General features: G+C 42.7%; 1 non-coding gene across 1 annotated transcript; it reads right to left on the reverse strand.

The window, feature by feature from the left end:
- Positions 1-11,930: 11,930 nt before the first annotated feature.
- Positions 11,931-12,005, reverse strand: Trnat-ugu. Its single transcript has one exon. It is a non-coding gene; the product is annotated as a tRNA-Thr (tRNA).
- Positions 12,006-20,028: the final 8,023 nt, after the last annotated feature.

Below are 20,028 nucleotides of genomic sequence, written 5' to 3' on the forward strand. Positions count from 1 at the left end.
AGTCGCCTTGTCTTGTGCCGTCTGAAGCGCTTTCACTAGATCGTTGGCTTTGGCATTAACATCAAATTCGCTTTCGTGCACCGTCGTTTGGAAGGCTCTAATTTGCTTTACGTAAATTGGATACTCGCTTGAGAGTAGTAACTCTCCAAGTCTTACTTATCAAGGCATGCTGTCTGTTCCTTAATTTTCTTTCTTCTTAGCCACTACTTATTATTGTTCGAAATATTGTTTTTCCAGTGCTATGGAAATGGCTCACTTTCGGCTTATCACAGTTCCTCTTGTCCGCTCTTTTCTCCTAGCTAGTTTGCCATACACTGCTTTCGCACAAATTGTTTGAAGAACCCCCTCATGTTTTGTTTTATCAGTTCATTTGATGTTCTACATCCTTGTGCGACACCAGGCCTGAGTTGCAGAGATTTTTTTACTTCGTGTTTTCTCAAAACCACGATTCACTTCCATATATTGCTGTGCTGCAGACATACTTTCCCAGAAATTCCTTACTCAAATTAACGTCTATGCTAGTCCGATTTTTGCACAGTATATTTGGTGTTATTAACTGAAACTTCATCGTACTCTCAAACATATTTCGACACCATTACTGCCCGGAGGTCAGTTTTCGATTTCTTTTTACACTGTAGCGCTTTGAACCCCCACGATTATTTCAATTTCGTCTTCCGTTATATACTGAATTACGCATCCAGTTTCCTCATATGCTTTATAGCTTTATCTTATGCTTGTTAACTGCGTTGTTGCAACTGGTCTAATTTAGAGAATTCTGTCGATAAGCTTTCCACAATAACTCAATGTTCTTTTATTATTTAATTAGACACATCAAAAAACGTTTCGCATCGCCCCGGTTTTCAGAACTCCTGAAGAGAGACGTGGACTGTGGGTATTGTATCACAGACACAGTCCCTTTGACTGTTCAGAGATGTCACAAAACCCGCCGAAAGATGTAAACGACCATGCATGAGCAGCGTCTATTAGACAGAGTGGATCCAATAGCCTATCAGTTCCAGTTATTCCACCAGGAAAGACGTACACGGCTCGAGTTGTCTGTAGTTCAATCATGCCTAGATGGTCAGTATCGGGGTTCGATCGCATCCTCATTGTTACTTTGTGCCAGGAAGGACTCTCTACAAGGGAAGTGTCCAGGTGTCTCGGAGTGGACGAAAGCGATGTTGTTCGGGCACTGAGGAGATACAGAGAGACAGAAACTGTCGATGACATGCCTCGCTCAGGCCGCCCAACATGCCCAATGGACCGCTCAGGACTGGCATCACGATATCTTCGCCGATGAGTGTCGCATATGCCTTCAACCAGACTACCGTTGGAGACGTGTTTGGAAGCAACCCGGTCAGACTGAAAGCCTTAGACACTCTGTCTAGCGAGTGCAGTAAGGTGGTGATTCCCTGCTGTTTTGGGGTGGCATTATGTGGGTCCGACGCACGCCGCTGGTGGTGATGGAAGGCGCCATAACGGCTATACGACAGGTGAATGCCATTCTCCGACCGATAGTGCAACCATACCGGTAGCATAATGTAGAGGCATTTGTCTTCGTGGACGACATTTGGTGCCCCCATCGTGCACATCTTGTGACTGACTTTCTTCAGGATGACGACATCGCTCGACTAGAGTGGCCAACATGTTATCCAGACATGAACCCTATCAAACATGCCTGGGATAGACTGAAAAGCGCTGTTTATGGACGACGTGACCCACCAACCACTCTGACTGATCTAGGCCGAATCGCCATTGAGGAGTGGGAAAATCTGGACCAACAGTGCCTTGATGAACTTGTGGATAGTATGACACGACGAATACAGGCATGCATCAACGCAAGAGGACGTGCTACTGGGTATTAGAGGTAGTGGTGTGTACAGCAATCTGGATCACCACCTCAGTGTGTGGTTTTCATGAGCAATAGAAAGGGCGGATATGATGTTTATGTTTATCTCTATTCCAATTTTATGTACAGGTTCCGGAACTCTCGGAACCGAGGTGATGCAAAACTTTTTTTGATTTGTTTATATTGCCATATGAAGTAAATACCACACAGCTTTCCCTATACTACATTAGCAAGACGTCTGAAGGTCACAACGAATTTGTTTTAGTATATACAGAGCATATAGTATTTCGTTATATACGTAGGTTACAATGTCCTACAAATTCAATGATTATTTTATAAGTTTTTGCTTGCTTCCTATGCGAGGATATTTGTGATATTAATATGAAAGACAGACTCGGAATATAGAAATGTCAAAACAACCTTCGAAGATACAACATTCTATGACATTAAAAGCAAGGGTGGTAACGTGAAGTGTGCAATGCTACTTCCATTATTAAATTCAGAGGAGAGAGTGGGTTGGTGGAAAGAGCACATTGAAGAGCTCTATGAGGGGGACGACTTGTGTAATGTGATAGAAGAAACAGGATCGATAAAGAATAGACTGGGGATCCAGTATTAGAATCAGTATTTAAAAGAGCTCTGGAAGTTTTAAGATCAAATAAGGCAAAAGGGATAGATAACATTCCATCAGAATTTCTAAAATAATTGCGGGAAGTGGCATCAAAACTCTTCACGTGGAGTACGTGTAGAATATATGAATCTGGAGATATACTATCCGACTTTCGGAAAAACATCATCCAGTCGATTCTCAAGTTGCGAGAGCCGAAAAGTGCGAGAACTGTCGCACAATCAGCTTAACAGCTCATGCATCCAAGTTGCTCGCAAGAATAATATACAGAAGAAAAGAGAAGAAAGTCGAGGCTGTGTTAGATGCCGATCAGTTTGACCTTAGGAAAGATAACGACACTAGAGTGGGAGTTCTGACGTTACGATTGATAATGTAAGCAAGACTAAAGAAAAATCAAGACACTGTCATAAGATTTTTCGACCTGGAAAAAGCATCCGGCAATGTAAAATGGTGCAACATGTTCGAAATTCTGTGGAAAGTAGGGGTAAGCTATAGGGAGAGAAGGGTAATACACAATATATGCAAGAACCAAGAGGGAATAATAAGAACGAAGTGCTCGGTTTAAAAAGGTTATAACACGGGGATGTAGTCTTTCGCTTCTACTGTTCAATCTGTACATCGAAGAAGCAACGATGGAAATATAAAAAAAAGGTTCAAGACTGCAACTAAAATTAAAAGTGAAAGGCTATCAATGATAAGATTTACTGGTGACATTGCTCTCCACAGTGAAAGTGAAGAAGAATTAAAAGATTTGCAGAATGGAATGAACAGTTTAATGAGTACAGAATCGGAGAAAGACGAAAGTAATAAGTAGCAGAAATAAGAACAGTGAGAAACTTAATATCAAGTTTGATGGTCACGAAGTGGATGAAGTAAAGGAATTCTATTACCTAGGCAGCAAAATAACCAATGATGGACGGAGCAAGGAGGACATCAAAAGCAGACTAGCAATGGCAAAAACGGCATTCCTGACCAAGAGAAGTCTACTAGGATCAAATATAGGCTTTAAATTGATGAAGAGATTTCTGAGCATGTACGCTCGGAGCATAGCATTATGTGGTAGTGAAACAGGGACTGTGCAAAAACCGAAACAGGAGAGAATCGAAGCATTTGAGATGTGGTGCTACAGACGAGTGTTGAAAACTATGTGGGCTGATAAGGTTCAGTGCAGAATCAGAGACGAAAGGAATACACGGAAAGCACTGACAAGAAGAAGGGACAGGATGATAGAACATCTGTTAAGGCATCAGGGAATAACTTCTATGGTACAAGAGGAAGATATAGAGAGCAAAACTGTAAAGACAGAGATTGGAATACGAGGGTTATTCCAAAAGTAAGGTCCGATTCGCCGTAACTATTGAAATTTGGCGCCAATGACAAAACACGCATGCGCGCCGACTCCCGGCAAGCCTTGCGCGTCAAACGCCGCCATTCGCTTTGTTACTGTTGCTGAGTGTAGTTCACAGTGTCACTTTACAATGTTTAAGACAATTGATCAGCCCGCCGATTGTGAAGTAAGGGCAGTGATACGGTTTTTGTCTGCAAGAAACAATTCAGCGGCGGAAATCCATCGGGAGATTACTGAAGTGTACGGTCCTAACATAATGAGCGACAGTAAAGTGCGCAAGTGGGTGCGAGCTTTTAATGAAGGACGGGATAATGTGCACGATGAACCACGGTGTGGCCGACCATCAGTGATTTCAGACGATTTGGTCAATGCGGTTGACAAAAAAATTCGTGAAGATCGCCGATTCACTATTGCAGACGTAGACATGCATTTTCCGAATGTGAGTAGAACAACTTTGTACAGAATTGTGTCTGAACATTTGAAGTTTCACAAATTGTGTGCCCGTTGGGTTCCCAGGCTGCTTACTGAGCCCCAACGAATGAAAGGAATGGCTTTTGCTCTTGATTTTTTGGAGCGATATCATAAGGAAGGTGACAGTCTTTTAGACAATGTTGTCACAGGGGATGAGACATGGGTTTCTCACATCACTCCAGAGTCTAAACGTCAGTCAATGCAATGGCGTCACACGTCATCGCCAGTCAAGGTCAAGGCAGAGCAGACAATCTCAACACGTAAGGTTATGGCGACTGTGTTCTGGGATAGACGTGGAGTATTGTTAGTCGACTTTATGGAGAGAGGAACAACGATTAATAAAGCCGCCTACTGCGCTACCCTGACTAAACTTCGACGTGCAATCCAGAATAAGCGACGTGGTCTTTTGTCGTCTGGAATCTTGTTGTTGCATGACAATGCCAGACCCCACACTGCAAATGAAACGCAAGCTCTGATCAAGAAATTTTGATGGGAACAGATGGACCATCCTCCTTACAGTCCGGACCTGGCGCCAAGTGATTTCCACCTGTTCCGTTACTTAAAGGAGTTTCTCGGCGGCAAGCGCTTCGACACAGATGATGAAGTGAAAGAAGCAGTTAAGGACTGGTTATCGTCACAGGCGGCCGATTTCTATAACATGGGCATTCAAAAGCTTGTTGAACGATGTGACAAATGTTTAAATAAGTATGGAAGTTATGTAGATAAATAGATAAAGATGTAAGGAATGTAAATAAAACAATTGTTTTGAAAAAACATTTTAGTTTTGATTTTTTTTTTATAACCGGACCTTACTTTTGGAATAACCCTCGTATATCCAGCAAACAATTGAGGACCTAGGTTGCCGGTGCTACTTTGAGGTGAAGAGGTTGGCGGGCCCCATCAAACCAGTCAGAAGACTGATAACTCAAAAAAAGTGTTTCAGTTTGCTAAGTCTTATTGCTTGCCTTTACGACAGAGACACTAGTACCACAGGTGCAACCACACACCCACAACGCGTATCTGTGGAGAGGGCAGACTAACCTGTGGTCTCTGATGAGGGGCACCAGGCTTTTCAGTAATTGTAGGGGAAATTGTCTGGATGACTGATGCTTAGCCAACATGGCCTTGCTGTGCTGGTACTTAGAACGATTCAAAGTCATTATTTTTCTCAAGGCAACTCTACTACACGATTAAATGATAACAGCATCCTTTTGGCTAACATATTCCAAAAGTAAAGCAGTTCCCCATTCTGATCTCTGGTAGGGGACTACTCAAAATGTCATCATCCGGAAAAACAAAACTGGCGTCCTGTGGGATAGAGCATGTAATGTTACATCCCTTACTCTTGTACTTAGGTTATGGAATACAAAAAGGGACAGGTTGAAGTTAGATATAGAGGGAATTAGTGAAGCACGGTGGCAGGAAGAACAAGAATTCTGGTGGGTGAGTACAGAATTGAAACCACAAAATCAAGTAGTGGTAATGGCAAGAGTAGTTCCAATGAGGAAAACAAAAATAGGACTGTGGGTAAGCTACTATGAACGTAACCAAAGAAGGCACAAAAAGTTTATGTGCCAGCTGCGTCTTCAGTGATTACGTAATTGAGCGACTGTGATAAGATCAAAGACAGTTCAACGAGGCGAAAATGTAACTGTGATGGGGGATTGCAATTCCGAAGAGAAGAAAAAGTAGCAAAACATGGAATGAAAGACTGTTAGCTGGTAGAATTATGGAAAGAGCATAATTTAATCATCGATGACACGTGGTTTAAGGATCACGTAAGAATGTTGTATACGAGGAAGGGACCTGGATACACTGGAAGGTTTCAGATTACGTAATGGCAAGAAAGAGATTTCAAAAAAATGGTTCAAATGGCTCTGAGCACTATGGGACTTAACTTCTGAGGTCATTAGTCCCCTAGAACTTAGAACTAGTTAAACCTAACTAACCTAAGGACATCACACACATCCACGCCCGAGGCAGGATTCGAACCTGCGACCGTAGCGGTCTCGCGGTTCCAGACTGCAGCGCCTAGAACCGCACGGCCACTTCGGCAGGCAGAGATTTCAAAACCAGGTTTTGAAACAGTAGGACATATCCAGGGGCTGATGAGTATTCTGACCATAATTTATTGGTTATGAACAGCAGAGTAAAAGTGCAGATGCTACACCTGCAGATGAAGCAAAAAGATAGGATATTACGGAAATGGGATCTAGATAAACTGACAGAGCTATGAGTTCTTGAGAATTTGAAAGGGAGCGCTAGGCAACGATTGGCTGGGACAGGTGGAAGTCATACATCAGAAGACCAATGGGTAGCTTTGGGAGATGAAATGGTGAAGACAGCAGAGGATGAAATAGGGAAAAAGACAAGGCCTCGTAGAAATCCTTGGATAACAGACAAGATATTAATTTTAACTGACGAAAGAACGAAATAAAAAATGTAGCAAATGAAGCAGGAAACAGGGAATAAAGACATTTAAAGATGGAAACGGACAGGAAGTGCAAATTTCGGTAAGCACGAATGGCTAGACGAAATATGCAAGGATGTAGAATCATGCATAGCCAGAGGAAAGATTGACGGAGTCTATAGAAAAACGAAAGAGACCCGTGGAGGAAAGAGAAGCATATGTGCGAATACTGTCAAGCCACTACTAAACAAGGATTTGGATACTCGAAGCAGGAGAAATAGTTGAAAAGGCTATACAACGGAAATGTACTCAGATACGTTATTGTATTAAAGGAACGGGACATATATGAAGACCAGATGGGAGACGTGGCACTGCGAGAGAATTTTGACAGCACCCCCTGGAGTAGACGACATTCCCTCATAATTGCTGAGGATTCTTGAGAGAGTCAGCCATGACGAAACTTACACTTGATGTGCAAATTATGTGAGACAGGCAAAATGCCTCATACTTCACGAAGAGTGACGGCGGGTGCTGACACGTGTGAAATCACCGAACTGTAACTTCGTCGGGGAAGGTCAGTTTTAATTGCATATGAATTTAAGAGCACACAAAGCAATGCTGACCCTAGAACGTATCTTAGAAGATAAGTTAAAGAAAGGCATCTGAAAATTTAGAGAAAGCTTTTTGACTAGTATACACTGTGGTTTCTGGTTGTAGTAGGGTAACATAAGGGTAGCGGAAAGGTCGCACAACTTGTAAATCAACCAGACTGCAATTATAAAAGTCGAAAGATATGAAAGCGATGCAGTAATTAAGAAAAAGAGCGGTTCTAGGCGCTACAGTCGGGAACTGCGCGACCGCTACGGTCGCAAGTTCGAATCCTGCCACGGGCATGGATGTGTGTGATGTCCTTAGGTTAGTTAGGTTTAAGTAGTTCTAAGTTCTAGGGGTCTGATGACCTTAGAAGTTAAGTCCCATAGTGCTCAGAGCCATTTGAACCAATTAAGAAAAGAGTAAGACAGGGTTGTTGTCTATCCAGAAGTTACTCCATCTGTACGTTGAGCAGGCTGTGAAGGAACTGACGGAGGCACTTGGACAGAAACTTTCAGGTTAGCTGCTGACATAATTCTGTCAGTGAGTGCACAGGACTTGGAAGATTAGTTGAACGGAATGGAAAGGGTCTTGGAATAATGTTATAAGACAAACAGCAAAAAAAGCAAAACAAGCTTACGGAATGTCGTCGAATTAAAATAGGTGACTCTGAGTAAATTATATTTGGAAATGATACAGAAGAATGTTGGAGGTTAGATGGTTAGATGGAGTAATTAATGAGGAGGCCGTGAGCCAAACTAGGGAGAAACGGGAATTATAGGACAACCTGACTGAAAGTGGATGTGGGTTGATAGGACACTTCCTGAGGCATCAAGGAATCGTCATTTTGGTAACGAAGTATGCGGGACAAAAAAATGCAGATGGAGAGCAAGACACGAATACAGTAAGCACATTCAAATGGGAGTATGTCGCAATAGTTATTCAGCGATGAAGAGGCCTGCATAGCGAGAACGATGCAGGAGGGATGCATAAAACAAGTCTGCTGAGGGAAAACCACAACAACGATCAGTTATGAAAATTAAATGCGGTAATAAAGTCGTATGTTGTGAATGGTCCCGAAAAGGACACCCAGTCACCTAATTGGAAAGGATTTCCCTATCCTTCACGCACGCATGAGCTTTTTTCTGTGTGAAGTATGAGATCTTTGCATGTAAGTGTATGCGTTGAGTGTAGTTGACTGTAGTTTATGTGTGTGTGTGTGTGTGTGTGTGTGTGTGTGTGTGTGTGTGTGAGTGTGAGTGTGTGTGTGTGTGTGTGGGTGTGTGGGTGGGTGGGTGGATGGGTGGGTGGATGCGAGTGTGTGTGCGTAGCGTTGTGTCTACATCTACATCTACATATAGACCCATACTCCGCAAGCCACCTGACGGTGTGTGGCGGAGGGTACCTTCAGTACCTCTACCGGTTCTCTCTTCTATTCCAGTCTCGTATTGTTCGTGGAAAGAAAGATTATCGGTATGCCTCTGTGTGGGTTCTAATCTCTCTTATTTTATTCTCATGGTCTCTTCGCGAGATATACGTAGGAGGGAGCAATATACTGCTTGACTCTTCGGTGAAGGTATGTTCTCGAAACAACAAAAGCCCGTACCGAGCTACTGAGCGTCTCTCTTGTAGAGTCTTCCACTGGAGTTTACATATCATCTCCGTAACGCTTTCGCGATTACTAAAAGATCCTGTAACGAAGCGTGCTGCTCGCCGTTGGATCTTCTCTATCTCTTCTATCAACCCTATCTGGTACGTATCCCACACCGGTAAGCAGTATTCAAGCAGTGGGCGAACAAGTGTACTGTAACCTACTTCCTTTGTTTTCGGACTGCATTTCCTTAAGATTCTTCCAATGAATCTCAGTCTGGCATCTGCTTTACCGACGATTAATTTTATACGGTCATTCCATTTTAAATCGTTCCTGTCATGTCGGCTTGGTGAGGATAAGAGAAGGGAAATGATGAAACGCTGTTTGGGCACTTAGCCTACTCCTGTCGAATAGCACCAAGTGCGCCATCGTGCTTAATGTCCCCATCCGACGGACGAATCGCAGTCAACCGTGACGCAAGCCCTCACTTCATGAGACGATATGAAGAGATTTGTAACTGAGACCAGGACACTGGCTCAAAGACCGACGATCAGGGACTTAACGCCATCTCCACTCTCGACCCCTCTGCTGTAAAGACACTGTATCCACCTCTGCGTGACCGTTGACATCACGGTAACAATTTGGAGGATGTTCGCGGGGTAAAGAGGAGAGGGAGGTCGCAAATTCAGTTAGTTTAAGTTACGCTACTGGCCATTAGAATTGCTACACCAAGAAGATGACGTGCTACAGACGCGAAATTTAACCGACAGGAAGAAGATGCTGTGATATGCAAATGATTAGCTTCTCAGAGCATTCAAACAAGGTTGGCGCTGGTGGCGACGCCTACAACGTGTTGAGATGAGGAAAGTTTCCAACCGATTTCTCATACACAACCAGCAGTTGACCGGCGTTGCCTGGTGAAACGTTGTTGTGATGCCTCGTGTAAGGAGGAGAAATGCGTACCATCACGTTTCCGACTTTGATAAAGGTTGGATTGTAGCCTATCTCCTTTGTGGTTTATCGTATCGCGACATTGCTGCTCGCGTTGATCGAGATCCAATGACTGTTAGCAGAATATGTAATCGGTGGGTTCAGGAGGGTAATACGGAACGCCGTGCTGGATCCCAACGGCCTCATATCACTAGCAGTCGAGATGACAGGCATCTTATCCGCATGGCTGTAACGGATCGTGCAGCCACGTCTCCATCCCAGAGTCAACATATGGAGGCGTTTGCAAGACAACAATCATCTGCACGAACAGTTCGACGACGTTTGCAGCAGCATGGACTATCAGCTCGGAGATCATGGCTGCGGTTACCCTTGACGCTACATCACAAACAGGAGCGCCTGCGACGGTGTACTTAACGACTAACCTGGGTGCACGAATGACAAACGTCATTTTTTCGGATGAATCCAGGTTTTGTTTACAGCATCATGATCGTCGAATCCATGTTTGGCGACATCGTGGTGAACGCACATTGGAAGCATGTATTCGTCACCGCCATACTGGCGTATCACCCGGCGTGATGGTATGGGGTGCCATTGGTTACACGTCTCGGTCCCCTCTTGTTCGTATTGACGATACTTTGAACAGTGGACGTTACATTTCACATGTGTTACGACCCGTGGCTCTACCCTTCATTCGATCCCTGCGAAACACTACATTTCAGCAGGATAATGCACTACTGCATGTTGCAGGTCCTGTACGGGCCTTTCTGGATACAGAAAATGTTCGACTGCTGCCCTGGCCAGCACATTCTCCAGATCTCTCACCAATTGGAAACGTCTGGTCAATGATGGCCGAGCAACTGGCTCGTCACAATACGCCAGTCACTACTCTTGATGAACTGTGGTATCGTGTTGAAGCTGCATGGGCAGCTGTACCTGTACACGCCATCCAAGCTCTGTTGACTCAATGACCAGGCGTATCAAGGCCGTTATTACGGCCAGAGGTGGTTGTTCTGGGTACTGATTTCTCAGGATCTATGCATCCAAATTGCGTGAAAATGTAATCACATGTCAGTTCTAGTATAATATATTTGTCCAATGAATACCCGTTTATCATCTGCATTTCTTCTTGGTGTATCAACTTTAATGTCCAGTAGTGTAGATTAAGTAGTGTGTAAGCCTAGGGACCGAGGACCTCAGCAGTTTTGTCCCATAGGAACTTACCACAAATTTCCAAAATTTTTTGTGCGATAGGTTCTTTATGAAGAGTCCAATGTAATAGTTTTGCTGAATTCTTGATGTGATGGAATCGAGATAAAGTTCCATAGTGCTGCCGCTCAGGGCGACGTCCGCAGACAGGTGTGCAGTGAGAGCGTCAGAAGCTGACCGCGGAGCGGGACAGGCAGCTTGCAGGCTGAGCGTGTCGTAAGCCTGGCGGACGCTGTGGCCACCGACCTGTCGCCGTCCCTCTGCTGTCCACGTCCATTATTCAGCCGACCGTCCGCGTTGTCAGGCCGTCGGAGGCGTGTCACCGGGCCCATGAAAAATGCACCGCGTGCCACCGAGGCGGTTCACCCTCTTCAAGTATTCAGAGCCTCACGAACCCATTTCTGAGGGTCTTCTGCACATTTGACAGTTGCCACCATTCCGTGACCAATTATGCCTGGTGATCATAGAATGCACGATTCCGTGGCCGTAACTGCGTTACTGCTGATATTTATTTTATGGGCATGAGGAGATGTGCGCGGAATAATTCTCTGCCTAACTTTCCGTCTTCCAATGGTGGAAACTGAGTCTCTAACGACTCGGAAAGCAGTGACAATCTCACACAAGCTCTGCAAGTCGAACTGTTTACCTGCAACCACGCAACGTTCGATTCTTGACGTCATCAGACCTTGAAAGATCACGGAGTCGCGCCGACGTGCGATATGGAACTTGTAATGAGGAAAGAGTTGGTGCTGTTTGTTGTATTTGCCACTATGGCGCACAACTTGTCTAATTTCAATCTTTCTTCTTTTCGGAATTAGAACTATATTAATACCGTCAGCTGCGCACGGGCGTTCACATAGATCAACGGGGACAGGTGAAAATGTGTGCCCCGACCGGGACTCGAACCCGGGATCTCCTGCTTACATGGCAGTCGCTCTATCCATCTAAGCCACCGAGGGCACAGATGATAGTGCGACTGCAGGGACTATCTCGCGCACGCCTCCCGCGAGACTCATTCTCACATTGTATGTCCACACACTACATTCGTATTGTCCCACCCCAATACACTCATTACTCGTGGAAGTCATTCTTCCAGGTCCCGTAAGAGTTCGGGGAATGTGTGTGCATCCGCACAGAAGAAGATCATGGTTGGCTCTGAGCACTATGCGACTTAACTTCTGAGGTCATCAGTCGCCTAGAGCTTAGAACTAATTAAACATAACTAACCTAAGGACATCACACACATCCATGCCCGAGGCAGGATTCGAACCTGCGACCGTAGCGGTCGCTCGGTTCCAGACTGTAGCGCCTAGAACCGCACGGCCACTCCGGCCGGCAAGAAGATCATGGCCGGTATCGCCAGAACTATATACTTATATGCATATGGTATCTGTTCTTTCGGACATGTCCGAAAGAACAGACACCACATCCATATAAGTATATATTTCTTCTTTTCTGTTGAAGTTGGTTTGGTGCTTTTGAATTTCTGTGGCCTCTCTATACATCCTAGCGTAGTAACGATCAATTATTTATTTAACCTGATCTGATTAGGGACATCACACCCTCTTTTACATCAGGCCAGACTTTCACACATACAGTGTCTTTTTTTACATTATAGTTACCTAAGAAATAACAATGTTAATGCGACAAATAGTGTCTAAATGATTTGAGTGTCTACATTGACCGTGTGAGTAAATAATATATGAACTAATGGAGTTAATACAGGCAACTCTTTCACTACCGCTGCTGCTGCCACTAATATTGGTAATAGTAACAACAACATATATATGAGCGAGGTTTCTACGGCTGCCGCCGCCTCTCGCATCCCAATCTCCATCGTTCACTGTCATTCCAGTCTCCTTCATTAAGACCTCTCGCCGCCACTGCTTCGTTGCCGTCGTCTTTCCAGCATCTCGCAGGTCTAGCGCGCTTTCTTCTTTGATGTGGAGTCCATTGTCATACCCGTTTTGGCCATCTTGTGCTGGCATACGCTGTAAGTGACCATACCAGAGTAGGCGCTTCCTTTCTGTGTACTCTAGGATTGTGCTTTTGACATTCATAACCTCTCTGATCCTATTATTTCTAATATGGTCAAGTCTGGAGTATCCACAACTCCGTCTCCAGAAATTCATCTCGACAGCCAGCAGGCGATCTTTCTGCCTCTGAGTTAGTTCCCACAACTCTGCACCAAATGTTAATAATAATAATTATTATTATAATGACTACAATAACAGTAATTATGCTGGCAGATATAAAAAGAAACTATAGGTGTACAGAGCAGATGTTTCTGATACATCGAGTTCTGCGGAAAGCAAATTTAAGGAGACTGCACCAACTAAGAATATTGGGGAACGAGGAAGATCTGGTTGAAAAGATGGATGAACAAGGGTAACGAGTGCGTATCGGACCAATGACAGTCATTATTGTTGCTTTAGTAGGTGTGTTATCAACTTTCTTCTGAAGCTGGTGATGTTATTCAATTCTCTAATATAATGGGGGAAGTTATCCTACAGTCGGATTCCTGCTACTGAGCAGAACTTCGAGAAAGTGGCTGTACGACGGACTGGGAATGGAGTGGGACAGAAAGGATTTTGCTCTGATGGGAACGGGTCTTTCTGCCACGTTGTTCAGACAGGTACGTTAAGGTCGAGGAGAGATTAGATCATGCTAAAACCATAGTGTCAGAGAAATGAATTTGGTGGTTCCCTTGTCCCAGTGCATGATCTGCTACTGCTTATTTATCCTTATTGCCCTGGTGACAATAGGTTTGTGTTCCTTAAAGCGGATGTTAATGCGCAAGTGCTAGGAATTTTATATACTCCTGCTGTGACAAGCGGTGGACCTCGATGCTTTGCAGTGGTCAAATATTCGCGTACCTTGCTTGTTGGTTTAGACACTGTAAGAATGCCAAGTTTTCTGAACACTCTGCTGATGCGACCTTTCTTCTACTCTTGTTCTCTAACTTTTTGTACTGTCACAAATACTCCACCCCCTGAGTCGCTATGGGGCGCCATCACTGCGTACGCAAATCAGCGGCCCGTTGTTTACGTGAATTACGTTACCTGTGCGTAGACATGTAATGCGACATACGCCCACAAACGTACCAACAAACTGCCGGGTCCCTGATATGCTGAATCAGTGATGTATTTCGTTTCAAAGACGGACAAACAAGCTGTTAAGCAGGTGGTATAATGTTTTGGCTCATCAGTGTATTAACTCAGGAAATTTGTAATCAACAATCCATCTAAGTTTGAGAGTAACAGAGACATTCACACGCCTAACACTAGAAGGAAAGAAGGAAAGATGATGTGCATTTCACATTAATGGATAGAACTATGGCACTGAAAAGGGTGAAATAAGCACCTATAAAACACTCTGACGATCCACCCCTGGAACTGAAGTGTCTCACAGATAGCATGGGTGTTTTCAAATGTAGATTAAAGATGTTTCTCCTTAACAACTCCTTCTATACGATAGAGGGGTTCTTGTGTTGAAAGAATAAGTGATTTTTTTAAAAAAAAGATCTGTAAGTGGCCAACATGTAGCGATATAAATATCTTTCCATCCCGTTTTTTTGGAGATATGTCTTTTCTGTTAGTTCGTTGACACGTTCCACATCATAACATTTATCGCGCATATCATCTGACTGCATCAGTGTACCTTCACGACACTAAACTCACAATCACTTTGAAAAAGGGTTTGATGGGTCAATTCGAATGTCGGGTTTAAAAAAATAAAATTGCAACTGGTAATGTACTATGTTTCTGAGTAATCAACAATATTTACGATACCCTGACCGATCATGTTCACCACGCTGGGAGAAATATTAACTAACGTCCCGCACCCTGTACCAGCACCACAATTTCGTTATTTGGTTACAGATCTTCTGTAGTATTGGTTTGTGACTTAAGTTGTTTGCTTGTATAAATTATATTGTACAAGATCCGCTAAAGAGTACTTAGCTAAGAATGCATGTGCTGACAGATGTGAAAATTACCAGCTGTCGGTTTAATATGCGACGGTTGCAATATACTAACACGAATTCTTTACACACGATTGGAAAAACTGGCAGAAGCCGACTTCGGGGACGATAAGTTTGGATTCCGTAGAAACGTAGGAACACTTGAGGCAATACTGACCCTACGAGTTACCTTAGAAGATAGGTTGAGAGAAGACAAACCTAAGTTATAACATTTGTAGACTTAAAGAAAGCTTTTGACATTGTCGACTGGAATACTCATTTTCAAATTCTGAAGGCGGCAGAGGTAAAATACAAGGAGCGAAAGGCTATTTTCAATTTGTACAGAAACCAGATGACAATTATAAGGCTCGAGGAGCTTGAAAGTGAAGCAGTGGTTGAGGAGGGGGTGAGACAGGGTTGTAGCCTATTGACGATATTATTCATTCTGTGTATTGAGCAAGCAGTAAAGGAAACAAAAAAATATGGAGTAGGAATTAAACTTCAGGGAGAAGAAATAAAAGTCTTGAGATTTACGGCTGACACTGTAATTCTATCAGAGACAACAAAGAACTTGGAAGAACAGCTGAATGGAATGGACAGTCTCTTGAAAGGAGGATATAAGATAAACATCAACAAAAGCAAAACGAGGATAATTGAATGCAGTCGAATTAAATCACGTGATGCTGAGGGAATTAGATTAGGAAATGGGACATTTAAAGTAGTAGATGAGTTTTGCTATATGCGCAGCAAAATAACTGATGATGGTCGAATTAGAAAGGATATAAAATGTAGACTGGCGATGGCAAGGAAAGCGCTTTCTGAAGAAGAGAAATTTGTTAACATCGAGTATAGATTTAAGTGGCAGGAAGTCTTTTTTGAAAGTATTTGTACGGAGTGTAGCCATGTATGGAAGTGAAACATGGATGATAAACAGTGAAGACATAATGAGTATAGAAGCTTTTGAAATTTGGTGCTATAGAAGAATGCTGCGGAGTAGGTGGGTAGATCACGTAACTAATAAGGAGTTACTGAATAGAATTGTGGAGAAGAGGAATTTGTGGTACAGCTTGACTAGAAGCAGGGATCGGTTAGTAGGACACGACCTGAGGCATCAGGGGATCACCAATCTAGTGCTGGAGAAAGGAGTGGAGAGTATAAATCGTAGAGGGAGAGCAAGAGATGAATACACTAATCAGATTCAAAGGGGTGTACGTTCCATTAGTTACTCGGAGATGATGAGGCTTGCTCAGGATAGAGTGGCATGGAGAGCTGCATCTAACCAGTCTTTGGATTGAAGACCGCAACTCAACAACGCAATAAAAAAAGGAATCGATCAACACAGTGCTAATGGACCATCTTAGTATAGTCGTGCACCTCCGCTCCACCTGTGGGGCGGCGGGTAAAAATAATATATTTGCTTTGTTAATTTTACGTTTTGAACATTTAAAACTTTGGTAGTCTTGTGCGGTTTTTGGGTACCACAACCTGTAACAAGAGCCTGACAACTGTCTGTGCGAACGGCCAGAAAGCCAGGGAGAACACGCTATTTCCAGTACTCAGTCTACAGGCCCACATTTCATCTTGCCGAAAGTGAAATAAAATGTTGCAACTCTCTTTTAGACTTATGCAGAGGAGTCAGGAACCACGACGATAAATGAAAGTTTAATGTCGTTTAACTGAGCAGTATTCTCTGACAGAATTTCACACGCACGAGTATGTTTTGAAAATCATTAAAGCTTGTCCTGTCGTGCTCATCTCTCGATGCAGTTCAGAACGATAGCTACTCTTTGTTCCTAATTATGTAAAGTTAATTGCTGGCCTTAAAAGTGGAAAATAATCGCAGACGTTTGCCACGCAGATTTCTGTAATATACTAGGCGACACACGAAAGAGAACTCCGATAACGAAACATGGGCTTTCCAGTTAAATTATTAATCTAAGCAAGTTCAATCAGTTTGTTTATAAACTACTCCTCTACTACCAGTCATGATGTTCTTTATTTTATTTTTTGCACGACGCGTTTCGGGAAATAATTCCCATTTTCAAGTGCGTTTTTTGTGTTTGTTATGCCATTTCCATGTGATGTTGTAGATGTGTGAGAGTCTGCTTCATTTCGTTGACTTGAGATTTCCTTGTGGTCCCTTTGTGCAGAGTCTCACACACACTAAACATCACACACAACTTAAAAAGCCGGTCTTTATATTCTCGCCTCGCGAACGACTCAGGAAACCCTCGCTCGATACTTATTTCCAGGGCCGGCAGCAGTGCTTATGCAGTATATAGTTATTAGTTGAACACCTACAACGATCCCAAGTTCTCTTCCCTATGTAAATCTATACTTTGTTTTTATCGTATAAAATTATCAGTCCGATAACTTTTAAACTTTAACCTCCAATATTTTTCAAACGGAATCAGCAGTACATAGTTCATAGTAGCCTCTGAACTCTCTCTTTGCTAAATTACAATATCATAGTGAAAGTTGGTACAGCTTCATTATTATTTATATCAAATACGATTCTGTCACTTTAGTTTTATGCCTTTCATACTAAGGTAAGTTAACCCATTTCATTTTTCTTGTTTTTGTCACAAAAGTTGGTTTTTACCTTGTAATCGAAAAACTAAATGAGGTAGCTTCACGAAAACTTCTACCATACGTTTTCATGATAAACTGAACCTAATTCCAAAGATAGAACTCTCTAACTTTAATATTATGCGATTTTGTGATTTAGAAAAAAGTTAAATAACTCAAAAAGTAAAAGAGCTAGCTTCATGAAAAACTCTACAGAATGTTTTTATAACCAGCTGAACCTAATTCCGAAAGTATAACTTTCTAAGTTTAACATTATGCCTTTTTACAGCTGTGTAATAACGGGATTTTATGAAGAAACTATTTTCTGTAGTGTTAGTTTCCGACTTAAGTTGTTTACTTCCATGATTTATATTATTTAAAAACTGCTAAAAAAAGTACATGACTGTTTTTAGATGTAGAACTGCGTCTTTTGCTGTGATAAGTTTAGTAAAAATCGATCAACTCAGCGGGCAGTGAACGAGCAGTTTCCTATAGTCGTGCACCTGCGTTCTCCCTAAATTGTCGTATCAAATTACGAAACATATGTTTCACAAAAAAAAAAGATTGACTCTACAAAATTGGATAATGACCAACAAAGCAGTCGCCTTAAAAGTTCAAAACGTATTATTCTTTCAGTACTTCCACTGCTCAACATAATTCTATGTGTTGTTTTCTGTGAGAACATGTAGGAGTCCTCCTTTCTTTGCCTAACAATGGATCTATACTCTGCAAGCCAACTAATGGCGGGTGACTTAAGGCACTTTGTGTACCACTCCCCCCCCCCTCCCCGCACCCCCCTTTCCAGTTCAATAATGTGCAGGCAGAACGACTGTTACATACCTTCGTGTGAGCTCCACTCCCCCTGATTTTAACATCATGCTGTCTTTTCGAGATATCTATAGGAGGAAGCAACGTATTGGTGGACTCTTCTAGGGTCTTATACCCTCAGAATTTTAACAATGAAGCATATACATCCATTGTAGTGCATCTCACTGCAGTTGGGTGAGCATCTCCGTGGCGCTTTCGCGCATACGAGACGAAATTGTAACGAAATGCGCTACTCTTCTTTGGATCTTTTCTTCATCCTCTATTAAGCCTACATCGTACAGGTACCAGACTGATGACCAGTATCGATCGAAAGAGGGTTTTCTAATGTGTCTGCTACAATTCACTTCCCGAGAATTCTCACAATGAATTTCAGTCTGGCATCTACCTTTCCTAAGATACTTAGTATCGCTTCACACGCGAATACTTGCTGATATTTAACGAACGTAATTGCTTTCAGTGATTGCTTGAAAATGTTGTAATCATACAACAACGGGGATTTCCGCCTATTTATGCACAATAAGTTACATTTGTTTATGTTGAAAGTCAACTGCCAATTCCTACACCAAGCTACATTTCGCTACAATTATTCAGCAATGTGACTTCACTCTACACAACAGCATTATCCGTGAAGAGCGCCTTCCAACGCTATCCACTTCCCTTGATCTCTCGTAGCTTTTGTTCCGTCTCTAAAACCATCATTCTTAACAAGACGTTATCCTCTTATCTTCCTTTGCTCCATCCTCAATTACGTTATGTATGTAATATAATCATAGTATTGTGACTCTAGCATTTTTATATACACCTCAGTTACCTGAAATATCAAGGCTTTCTCGTAATTTAAGGTAGCTGAAGGAATCTGAAACAGGAAGTATGGAAAAAACTTTTATTTTTATGAAATACTTGGTTTCCCCCAGTCACCTGACTTCGTATGTATGGCACGCAGCAGACATTATGGAAAAACGCAGTACAATGAGAAGGGAATCCACTGAACCCAAAGCTGTATGGCTTCATATCAGGCTTGTTAATACACACCACACAGCATGTCTACATACTTCACCCCATATGTCACTGTAGAGAGGAAGATACATGTTATTTCAAACAGATTCCACAAAAATTTTCGGTATAGAAACTGAATACTTCTCTGTCCTGTAAAATACTGCGTGGAATTGTTAAACTATTTCACACATTTCAATCAGGCAACAACTAAGAATATTTCGCGGCCTGCTATAGCGTCGTATTTTGTGAAAGAGCGTTTGGACCTTAAAAGCTAGCTCGCTACGGACCGCTGAGTCTCGTCGGACAAAGAAGCCAGCAGAAATTTAATAAACTACAGAGCGAGACGCCCCGGCGTTTCAGAAGCGATTGCTTTCATATTAAAAACGACACGGCAGCGCATTCTTTTCCCAACGGATGAAATGTTTCTAAGAAGGCAGCGATTTTTAATTAAATACACCAAATTTGTTCGCTGCTCTCCTGTTACGCATTGTTCTCGCGCTGCGATATTGAGAAAATACCACCGCCCCACAGGCCAATGAAATATTCAGAATAATAACGATACAGTGCAGTGTATAGCAGAAGAGTCTGGGCTATGTCTATCAAAAGGCACTAAGCTATTCTCTTTGTGCG

Source organism: Schistocerca americana, chromosome 3 (genome assembly GCF_021461395.2).
Source record: "Schistocerca americana isolate TAMUIC-IGC-003095 chromosome 3, iqSchAmer2.1, whole genome shotgun sequence".
Classification (NCBI taxonomy): Eukaryota; Metazoa; Arthropoda; class Insecta; order Orthoptera; family Acrididae; genus Schistocerca; species Schistocerca americana.